We start from the raw sequence: 12012 nt of genomic DNA, 5'->3' as shown, positions 1-12012 counted from the left end.
TCAGGGCAGAGACCCTCAACACAGAATGTGAGCATCTGTTTTCCTTCTGTGTTTGCGGGAATTCCCATTTTTATATCATCTTCAGGCTACCCATATGCGTTTGGTCATTATTTGAAATAATTTATGGAATTATTAAATATACTGTAGTTATTTTTATATAATTTATAGTTGGTATAATTTTGATCATGACATTTGTATAAATGTCAGCCTAACCAGTCACCATCTTAACAGTTTCCCTCATCTCAATAAGGCAGGAAAGAGAGGATTCATAATTATTATTTTTTAAAAGTCAGATGAAAAAAATATAAATGAGAAAAACACACTAGCATGTAAGGGAACACTGAAATTCATCTGTGCTCAGTCATACACTCACTGCTCATTTACTCACTGTGTTATTAATAGTCAGAGGTTCTATTTTTGTTTAAAAGGCTCAAGTCATATATTCTTTCCATTACAATACTCAGGAGCACTGTAAGACATTCAGGAACAGGATTAGAATAACAGAAAAACAACACAGAAGCACATTGTACTGAGTCTTTATTTGTCATAATCAAGTACTAGAAACACAGAAAAGGAACGCTTTCCTGAGAACTGCCTCCTCCCCAGAGACACTTTCACAACCCAAGTATCCTTCTCCTACTTCTTCCACACATGAAACACCTTGCTAACAAGAATTACAAACACAGAGTTGGCAGTCATTAAGAAAATATTTCAAGCTAAATGTCCAAAAGCAGTTAGGTTTCTTGCTTTCAAGACGCTTATTGGAAAACAACTGCCCACCCACCCTTGTGATCAGAAACTATTTGATAATTTCCATTCAAAATATAGCAAATTAAATACCATTCAACCTTGAGGCTATTTTGTTCTTTAACTCAATGAAATTTTCTTCATCTCTGGTGTCTACTTCCTTTGCATATTTACACACACAATCCTGACCCTTCTAATCTTTTGTTTGGCCAGACTGGGGAAAGTAACTTATTTTATGGTTAGATTACTTGAACAAGAACTCATGCCTTTTATCTTTTTAGCCACCTCGTGGAAGCTGCCATAATATTCTTCTTGCTAAGTCCAAGATAGCTTCACTTGCAGGGAGAATGAAGAAAAAGTACCTTGAATTTACCATGAGACAAGTGTAGGCAGATAAGCACTTAGTAGAAACTGCTTCATGATAACTAGTAACCTTCCCAGGTTTGCAATGACTCATTCACATATCCATATCCTGAGACTCCTCTTCTATTGCAACACCTATTCAGTTGTAATTTTTTAGGGATTTTTTCATGTAAATACTTGAATATACTCTAAAAAATTTGTTTTAGACCATTTGACTAATGGTTTTGTCTATTTCTAGCACTGGAAATACTTTTCATGTACTTTTTTGACAGCTGTATCCTTTAAGTGGCTCACAGGCATTCTTACACTTGCAGACTTGCCCTCCTTTCTCATTTGCACCTGTTGCATTCCCAGTTTATGGCAGTCATTCTTCTTCTTAGTCCCTGGGTGCATGATCTTGCACTTGGTACTACCTGTTACCCTCCTGTTCCTATTACTCCAGTCCTCAAGGTCATCCAATTCCTATATGATATTCTGATGCTCCTCTGTATTGATTGCTGCTCCCAGCTTCGTGTCATCAGCAGATTTCATCAGCACACAGCTATTCTTTGTGCCAAGGTCACCAGTAAAAACATTACGTATAATTGGCCTCATGACCTATCCTTGAGGAATTACACTAGCTACCTTTTTCCAGCAACACCGTTCTCTTTTTAGCAGTCTCCCTGTTAGGTTTCTTCCTGCTTTACAGCTCTTGTGTTGTGCTCTCTCATCCCCAGCAAACTGTATTCAAGCACAAGTGAATTCATCCTTTAAGACTTTGCTCTCTTTCCTTTGCCTGTAATGCTTGCTATGTCAACACAGAGAGAGATCAGGTTGGTCTGCCATGATCTGTCACACATTATTCCCCATTGCCTTTTTTTGCCTATTTTCCATCTGCCTCTCTGTCTTTGTCTTTTCCTTCGGATGTTCTAAAGCTTTACAGACTATTCTAACCAGACTGTCTGGTATATAGTAGAAGAGGCACATATGACTATGAACCAGCTTGTGAATAATTAGCAAATGCAAATTCATATCATTTCCATGGGATATAGTGGTAAAGCAAACTCAGAACCATTTCCTGCTATTATTAGAACAAAGCCCTAAGGTCAGGGCTTAAGTCTCTTACATCTTCATAAGTACCGCAGCCGCCAATCCAGTGGTTAAAAGGGCAGTAGGACTCACTCTTCCAGTCATCTCTTGGAATAAACAATTTCACTTTACATGCTGAAAACAAGTAAGCTCAGTTCCTTGTTAAGAAAAAGGTGCCCATCTCTGACTCAGAGGAGTTGTCTGTCATAGGCAGGATGCAAACACTTCTACTCTCCATTGTATTTCTGTTTTACTAAACCACTTTTTTAGGCTTAAAGCTTTCTCCTTGCATTATATAAGAGAGCATGAGTGCCTCACCCAGGATTGTGAATTGCATTGGGTTCCACGGAACCTGAAATTACCCATTATTATTTCCATTTAAGAACGCTTCCTAATGTGATCTAGAAACTAGATTCTTTAAAACAACATAGAGTCTTCAACAGGAAGGGTTTCTTTTATCATCATCCACTTTTTCCTGCTTGTAAACAAGGAGAAATTGATAGCAAAATGTCTTCTGAAGGTTGCAAATCTTCCACTGCAAGTCACAAATGCAGTGTTTGGTATCATCTCATTTCCATACTTTATCAAGTTGATTCACTTATTTTTGCACAGCATACCAAAAGACTCACCTCACCTTTATAGTATTTTAACCCACCTATATTTTTAAGAGATTTCAAAGGCACAAACTAGAGTAAAGTAGGCTTCAGCATTCACAGACATTCTTCTATGCTTTCCTGTTCTCACATCATGTGCTCAGAGATAATTCCTCTCCAATTCCTCCTCCCCAAATTAGCTATAAAGAAGCGTATGATACTAAGGTGGCATTACTTTATGCATGATGGGTTTCCTCTAGCTTGTTTCTAACATTTGCTGCATCATTTCGGTTGCTTGGCCCTTCAAAAAAGCTCTCACACATTGATCAGATGCAGCTTTATGATCTTTTTTCATGTCCTCAAAAAGAAAATCATTTTAGAACTTCTAACCTTCTTACTTCTAGACAGAGCAAAAAATAAAGCTCATTAATCATGTCCTGCAGAATGCCGCTATTATAGATGCTGTGGAGAGTTGCCACAGTGGCAGTAAAATATTCATATTTTCAGAAAACCAATTACAAGGTACAGTAAATCACTTAAACGTGTTATTGGTGATATTCAGAAAGCAGTGAGAATTTCTTCCTGTACACATAATTACCTGAGGCAACCACTTCTTTTCATGGTCAGTGAGGGGAAAATGATAGCTGATGGTGAAAAGAAGAACTTGTGTTTGCAGAGGCATTTCCCGGAGTAAAAGTCACCATTTTTCGCCCTTGACTTCAACAGGACCCGAATGCAGTCTTCACCTCAGCGGTTAGCAGAAAATGAGCTCGAAAGATCCCTTTTTAAACCTTGCCAATAGCCCACAGAAAGTACAATTTGATTACCCTGACCACTCCTGTCGTACCCCTGGTCTGTTTGGTCTGTGCTTCCTGTGAAAACCCGATCCGTGAGATTTTTCCTAGCATTGTACAAGGACGTGGTTACTTTGCTTTGTGATAGTGGGCCTTACGCTCATTAGTATTCCTCAACTTGCACATGAATGTAAGTTTATGAGAAATAAGCGTCGCCATTCCTCACAGTCTCAACTTTTTATGGCCTAAATCCTCTCTCACAACTTTTCTTACCACAGTGCTGACAGGTCACTGGTATGTAGCTTGGAGGAGACTGGTTATCATCTGTGGCTTATGTGACAACTGTATACGTACATGAGGAAACCCATGGTTATTGTCACCTCAGCCTCACCCTTAGGTCCTCACCCCTTATGCATCTGCATGTCTTTTGCACCTTATTATAAATTTGGACTGTTGGTCCTCTGGATTGGAGAATACCATTTTCCTGTGCGTTTGTATTTTTTATATCAAGAAATTCCAGGTGCTACCATGACAGTATCAAACAACAGTAGGAAAAAGCCCCACAGGTGTGTATTTTAAAACTGTTGTATACAACCGAACAGCACTGGGTATGTGGCAGTGTAATTGTTGAACAAAGACTGCACGTATTCTCTTTGCCTGCATTCTGCTAATAGTTACTATGGAAATATAAATTAAATAATTGGTGATGTGTTGGACTATAAATACACCTGTAGGTGTTGTCCACAGTGCCCAGTTTTGAAAGCAAAATAATTTTGCATTAGATGTAAATACAAGAAATGTATTTTCCTGAAACACTAGAGATCTCCTGTCATCTTTACTGAACTGCTCTCTAGACAACACTACCAGACCGGAGAAGATAAGTTGATTTTGGCAAAAAAGACAAAATCTTTCTCTCCTCCCTTAACCTCTCCTTGTTTTATTCCTTTCCTTCTTTTTGTCTTTCTTCCTTTCTCTTTTTGTTGCCTTTTGTTTTTTTATTTTTCTGTTAGGTCATTTCCTTTGTTCTCCTTGAAATCTTTTTCTCAAATACCATTCCTTCAGTCTTGCCATAGAAACTTTGTGGAGTTAAACTGCAAAGTTGATAAGATGGAGAATTATTTTTAAGCACACTTGCCTGAGTGTAATTGCTTTTGCTTGGTAATCACTCTAAATCTCTTTCCTGTGCTAGACCTCCTTCCTTTGCCATGAGTGGCTTGATCTTCATAACCTTCTTCTCTTGCCCTGCCAGTTCTCCCAGAAAAAAAAAATGGATACTTCAAAGTACCACTGACCTCCTTTTGACTATAGATGGATTATGTTGGGCTTTCCAGAAAAACATGTCACCCAAGAGCCAGCAGAGAGTAACCTTGGGTTGCAATCAGGGTGATTCTCTTGTGTTTACACTGCCATAAATTGTAAATCATCCCATTGAATTCAGCGAGTCAACTCTGCGCATTGGTATATATCTGAAATGAAAATCAGACCTCATATGTTATTATCTCCATATACTGATGAAAGCTTCCACCAGCCCCACTGCAGTATAACGTCTACACATGGCAGCTTTAATACCCATGGGCGGAGTGCTTACTTATAGAAGTTAACTGAAATCAAGTGTCTAAATAAAGACAGGCTCCTTGAAGATCAGATACAGTTTTCTGTTGCTTCACTTTTGTTATCGCTGTTGTGAAGCAATACTGTGATAACTGTCCGGTGTAGAAAGGTACATGACTTTGTTTTATAGATCAGGTGCTCAGAACAAGAGTGACACTTGGCAGCACACTGACCACTTCCATTTCTTATGGCAGGACTCTGAGATGTATTTGTAACGTGTTAGCCCTCCACACACACATAAACATAACACATTTGGCTTGTAATTGCACTATTCATATACACATAATCTACTTTACATATAAGCTGTCCACGTGCTTCATGCTGGCCTACGAGACTTGAAATACAGCCACACACTCAATCACTTAATGCTGACTACACAGACAGAAATCATGACACCATATCTTCTATTTGTTAAAACAGGTAAAATGATTTGACCAGAAGTTTTTCTGCTGGTGCGTGTGTGTAATTACACACACACATACACAAGTGCATGCACAAAGACACACAAACACAGGCATCTTTTAAAAAGATTGACTTCAGTGAGAGCAGCATTTCATCTGTGTGAAGGCAAACTGATGACAGACAAGAAATAAATTACAGTTCCATGCCATTTGACTACCTTGCCTATGCTTATGACAGTGCATCTCCCTTGGGAATGCCTGTGACATAGCAAACCTATGGGCCTCCCTGAAAGACAGCTGAAAAAGTTTTAAATCAGCCTCCAAGACAAATCATTCCTCTTTCTTCAACATGGAAGACTTTCAAGATCCAAATAACATTGTATATCTGCATAACAGGTATAATAACTTAATATTGTTGTACGTCATACCCTATCATGAACTTTATTGCACCTGCTACTAGGTAACTTCATTTAAATCCTAGTCTTCAAAGCAGACAGCATAATGCATGAGACTGCATACTATGGAGACATCAGTAGTTAGCTCATAGTTAAATGGTTTGAGATTTGCAGGAGTAAAATGTCACTATTTCACACTTTAAGGACTGGATTTCATGTCCAAATTTAATAAATTAATTCTTCAAAGGACAAATTAATTACTATACTATTTTTGAATTTGATACTCATTGATTGCTGCAGCAGAAACAATTAAAATGGGTCTGCTAGAGCAATTACATATCAAAAAATTAACAACCGTAATCCCTAAAACTTTCAAAAATCAAAGATGCATTTATTGTTGCAACATCTCATGGAATATTTATCAATACTTAAACATAAACAGAAACCGTTTCCAATTCTTTTCATAAAATACCAGTTTACAACAATACCGTGGAATCTCTCATAATCATAAACAAATAGACAGCCTTAAATTTTCTGAACTTTAAGGTACTATAGATTTTCTCTAGGGTTGGAAAGTGAAAGTAGGTATGTCAGTAAATGTTTTTAAGCTTCCACCTAATCTGAACTAGGGCTATAAAAGCATGGATGTGCCAGTTCTAGTTGCACCCTCATGATGAAAGAAAATTCCTAAGGAATTCAGATGTATGCAGCTACACTTGGGTATGTTTGGGTAGAACCTTTCACCGGACAGGAAGAGACAGGGCCAATTAAGTGTGATCCATAACAACATCTGCATTTCAAGGTAGGAAATACCTTGAATGACAATGGTAACTGTTAAGTAGTCGTTACTGTTACAGATGTTAATATATGATATCCCAAGCATTTGAATGTGTTTTAGGAACTAGTTAAAATCAATATTAAAAGAACCATACTTTTTCAGTGATGAGAGTATAGTACTTGACAGACTAAACACTGGTAAGTTTACCTGTCACGATTTGAGGCTTTTGAAAGAGTCAAAGTGCAATAATTGCAATAAGGGACTCTGTCTTTTCTCTGAAATTCTGTTAATTGTAAGAAATCTGTGGAATTTCATTTAAAATTGTAATATAGGGAGAAAATTCAAGTTCCTGTTGCTGGGTGTAATGGCTGTGCCTGTATGCAGACCCAGTGCACTTAGGCATCATTTGGCCCAGGAAATCCTTAGCTAGTCCCTGCACAAGGACATAAATGGCTTGACAGGCCATTCCTGAAGATGCAGAAATGTTCACACAGGACGGTATTTTGTAAAGTATTTTGTTAAGATGGGATATTTTTACACAGAGTTCAAGATGGTGAATAGCAATGGTTCATGCATATGCTGAGGTAGCCACACAGGACCATGGTCCACCTGAATTATAAGAATTTATTGGAACAGTTCAGAGAACCTCATTTGATATAGCTGAAATTGTCACTGCAAGGGACACTTACAACAAAGACTCCCGTCACCTTCTGGACAATGACTGATCATACCATTTAGGAAACCCAATCACATGCAAAAACTTGTCCTTATGCAAAAGATCTTCATAAACCAGGATTTTTAAAAATGATCATGTCCATGAGTATCTGTGCAAAACAATAGGTGGATCACTCAGTACACTCCTTTCCATAAACCCTGTGGATAGCGCATATATTCAGAACATGATTTCCCATTAAGGTGTCAACTAGCCTACAGTCTGAACTGGTACTTGCAGTGCTTAAAACCACATTTGCTTACCTTTCACCTGGTATTTTCTGTTCTGTGTTTTCAGAAGAAGCCACAGAGTCAGACCTCAGTGTAGCTGCTTACAAATTCTGTAATAATATTCCATGGCTAAGAATATACATACATAAATATCTCCTGGCCAACAGAAGAATGAGCAGCAGTCTTCAAAGGAGTTTTAAATTCCAGTAACATTAGAGCTTTGCAGATATGCTTAAAATATCAGAAAGTGTTGTTTAAAATTAGCAAGGGGAAGCCCTTTGAGAAAGAGAAGTGTGTATGGAACTGTAAAGGCAGGAAGGCAAACATCATGAAATCTTGAGATTTCCTGCAAACACTACTAATGAAAAAGACTTTCTTTATTCTTCTCTGACGAATATATCAGGATGGTAGGTGCCAAGTGTGGATTAATGAAATCAGGAATGGGAATGGGCAAAGTCTACATGAGTTGCTTTCTTTAAACAGAAGTGAATTCTGAGCCAAAGAAGCAACGGGATGCTTCCCCACAAAATCTTGTGTGGGAGTTTGAACCTGAGGTTTCAAAAGTGTCATTGTAGCAGCCAAAAAGGACAGTGCAGGTATCTGTTAATATTGGGGGAAAAAAAGGCAAAATTAATGAAGTTTTGTAAATATTTCTGTTCCTAAATGTTGTCAACCTCTGTATGGCAACAGTTTCTTTGTTGGTTTTACTGCAGCCATTTTTTTATTTATATGATATATGACTTTGTGTTGTGATTTTACACACTAAGATTTCACAAAACAGTACAAATGATTAATCACAGAAATGTCTACCACTTCTGTTTCCTTATTCAACTTAAAAACAGTGATCTTCAAGGATATTTAAGTAAGGTATTGCTGACAGCAAAAATAAAATAAATAAAAAAAAGACCAAAGAAAAGAGTAACATTTCATTAGAAATAAAAAGTAATTATTCCAGTGCATTCTGTTACATTCTTTCATTCACAGTGATTGCTCCCCTTCAGCTGGTTCACTTAAATTGCTGTTTTAATCACGCATTTTATCAATTTTAATTTATCTAGACATAGACCTGTAAATTAAAGGCAGTAAATCAGGTAACAAGTAATAACGACAGATAATGCAGTTACTTGATTTCATTCTCCATGCAATACAATGATATGGCTTTATCAGGGACTAAAAAGGAAACATTACCTGATTTGTCAGTGGTCTGTTTATACATGCAACAAAGCAGGGAGACTGGGGTTTGGGTCAAAAATTGCTTGTTCTTACACAAACAAACATAGTCTGGAAGAATTGACCTCAGAATGTTGAGACTGGAAAAAACAGATTAGCATTGATCAACACCTGTACACAAGAACTGGGGCCTGTTGAGCTGAGAGTAATTTTTTTTTTCTAGGGAGCTGCAATAGCCCTGAATTCCTTTCCTCTAAACTTTGCTTAGCCCACACCTGTGTACCTGCAAAATGTCAGAACAATGAGTGTAGGATTGCATTTGTGTGCATGTGCACATGCATGGGTACACATGTACATACATAACGAGAACAAAAGGCATGAAAAAGGTCCGTGAGTGTTAAGATGCTACCCTAAATTGCTGACTTCTTGAAAAAAATATTTCTGTCGGCCAAATGCGTAAAGGGATTTCACCAGCTATTTTAGCAGTCCCAGTGACTGGATTTACGAATGGGTCCTGAGTAACCTGTTCTCCCACTGTCTTAACAGTCTTATTCTGTAAATACGTGCCTCTCCACTTGGGAATACTCAGGCATGTGATGTACCTGAACCATTCCATGCACAGAAATTCAAGTACTTGAAAGTCTATTGAAAGCAAAATAAAAGGAAGACTGACAGACCCAAAGCAAATGTTTATTTTAAGAACTGAGTCACAACTGCGTATTGCATATTTTTTTAAATGTGCAGAATTTACACAGCTGTCATATGCAAGTTTTGTGCTGAATAGCAGAATTGGTTGATCAATTCATACCTGTCTTCCTGTTTTCCAAGCACATGTTGACATGAAGCATAAAAATGTCACTTCTGAATAAATATTTTTAGAAAACACACAGTGAAAAATAGGCAAAGAAAATTAGTGACATTACAAAATAAAACCCGTAGTAGCATCTAGAAAACAATGTTGATAATTATCCACTTTAAGAGAACGTTATGTTTAACAGAGATAGCAGTCGCTTAGTTTTATCATTATATTCAGTTCACATAGACACAATGCATAGGAATATCTATTCAAACAATGAAAAAGGCCAGCTACAAGTTTTCAGAACAAAATACCTTCAGTTTTCTTCACAGAAGCTGGTCAAGTGTATTTGAACTTTTAAAGTAAAACTGTTCACCAAACTTTATTAAAAAAACCTTCAACTATGCCTAATTTTCTGCTTTGTTCGGTGAATTTATTTTTAATACACAGACTGTTACAATTTAAAATTTACTTTGGCATTTAGAATGCCAGCCATGAAAGAGTAAAATAATTTCATCAAGTTTCTAAAAACAAGCACAAGTGTGTAAAGAGTCACTTTTCATTCTTCTGTCCCCAGCAGATAGTACATTTTCCTCTTTCCTTTCCCAATGTAACCTCGTATGTATAGCACATTTTTCTATACATAAATTTGCACTTCAATCCTGCTAGTTACAGGAATGCCCACATAAAGCCCCTAAATACTGTCTTGAGAACATTTTGCCAAAATAGGCTAAAAATTTTCTCTGCCTTGGAACTCCTGACACACCTTAATAATCACAAAAAAATCAATTTGCTGGTGATATTCTAGGAGACTTCACTGCACACCACAGAGAGATGTTTAATGCCTTTTAGGGCTGTCAGAAATATTCACTAGAGCATATTCCAGCCCAATTCTTAAAGTCATTTCATGCCTGTGGTTCTGAGTCTCATTTCCTGGGAAAAATCTGTGGCTGCTTTGATAAAGCTTTAGTAGCATCACTCTTCTGATGATGGAAGAGTGGAACAGGATTCCTGGGCCTAAGTGTCTTTTTCTACAGTTGTTCCCATGAACAAAAGATCTGAATTTCAAAATCTGCTCCGGCAAGTCCCTACATGGTACTCAGATGTTACAACTTCTGTTCCTGCCGTCTGTTACTATCTCAAGTGTCTAAACACCAAGGCAATTGTGAGCATGTTTTATTCCGGTCACTTAATTGGAGACTTTTTCAATTAATCCATCTTGTGTTAAGATGTGCTATATTTCTCATAAATGTTTGCTGATAGTCTCACCTTTTAATCTCTTATTCAGGGCCATGAACAGCACACCAGCCTTGACTTCAGATCTTTCTATGGCCCCAAAGCTACATCTAAATAAGTCTTTCTACATAAAAAAAAAAAAAAATATTCAATACAGGTCTTATCCAACCACTTAGCTGAAGTTCTTGCTAAAACCCTCATCATTCCATACCTGTCATTGCAGTGATCTTGATGAATGCAGTTTTTTGCTGCCCATGTCCACTGAGGTTAGAGCTGCAAAAATAAAATTTCAGTCTAATTCTTCTGCCCTTTCACTCCTCTGTTTCTCCACTGGTTTCTTCAAACTCAAACACAATGTAGTCATCTCTATTTCCAGTGTCGTTCTCCATCTCACACTCTTGACACTATCAACATGCATTTGCTGGTTTACTCATGACTTGTGACCTACTAACCACTCAGTCACAACTGCATCTTAACTTTTACACTCAAGGTCTTTCTTCCTTATTGCTTTTCATGCTTGAGAAGTCCTTCCAATAACTGTCTCCAAATCTACTTAATTGTTGACTTTCAAATTCCCACATAAATCCACCTGTTCTGTCACATTTAGAAACACCTGACATGAGTTAGGCCTGTTTAACACCTTCAGTTACTGCTGTCTAAACATTTCCTTGTGTTCTTTTGTCTGTATTACATGTTGTCTTTTGTTTCAACTTCACATTGCAAATACACCGGGACAGACACATTTTTGTCTCTCTTCCCACCTCTTCAGACTTTACCATTACATCCATGACTGTGAGCCAAAATAATAGAAGCAAAAATATTGATATTGAATCGTGCCAGTTGCTGCATACTAAATGTGAAACGTGTAATGGAAAGCTTTATTTTCGTACTCCTTTTTCATGCTTCTCCTTTCTCTGACTTCTCTCCATAGATTTTCTTTTTCACATTTTTGTCTACTTTCATTTAAGAAGTACTCCTTCTGTCTTTTCCATTATTATTGCCTTATGCTTGTTTCTTCATCTGTCTCAAACTGGTCTTAATTTATGTCTCTACTACATACCCTCTTCATTCCCTACCTGCTATGCCTCTCTCTCCCACCCTCTCCTTTTTATCTTCCT

At 37.4% G+C, this 12012-nt stretch overlaps 1 long non-coding RNA gene across 1 annotated transcript in view; it reads right to left on the bottom strand.

The window, feature by feature from the left end:
* Positions 1 to 520: 520 nt before the first annotated feature.
* The window catches only part of LOC114016543 (uncharacterized), a 30559-nt gene continuing 19067 nt past the window's right edge, over positions 521 to 12012 (bottom strand). Inside the window, exons 2-3 of the long non-coding RNA XR_003561034.2 lie at positions 8881 to 9002; positions 521 to 8292 (exon numbers count right to left, since the gene is read on the bottom strand). This is a non-coding gene — a long non-coding RNA (uncharacterized LOC114016543). The remainder of the gene's footprint in view (positions 8293 to 8880; positions 9003 to 12012) is intronic.

Source organism: Falco cherrug, chromosome 5 (genome assembly GCF_023634085.1).
Source record: "Falco cherrug isolate bFalChe1 chromosome 5, bFalChe1.pri, whole genome shotgun sequence".
In the NCBI taxonomy this organism is placed as follows: domain Eukaryota; kingdom Metazoa; phylum Chordata; class Aves; order Falconiformes; family Falconidae; genus Falco; species Falco cherrug.
This window is presented reverse-complemented; position numbering and strand designations above follow the sequence as displayed.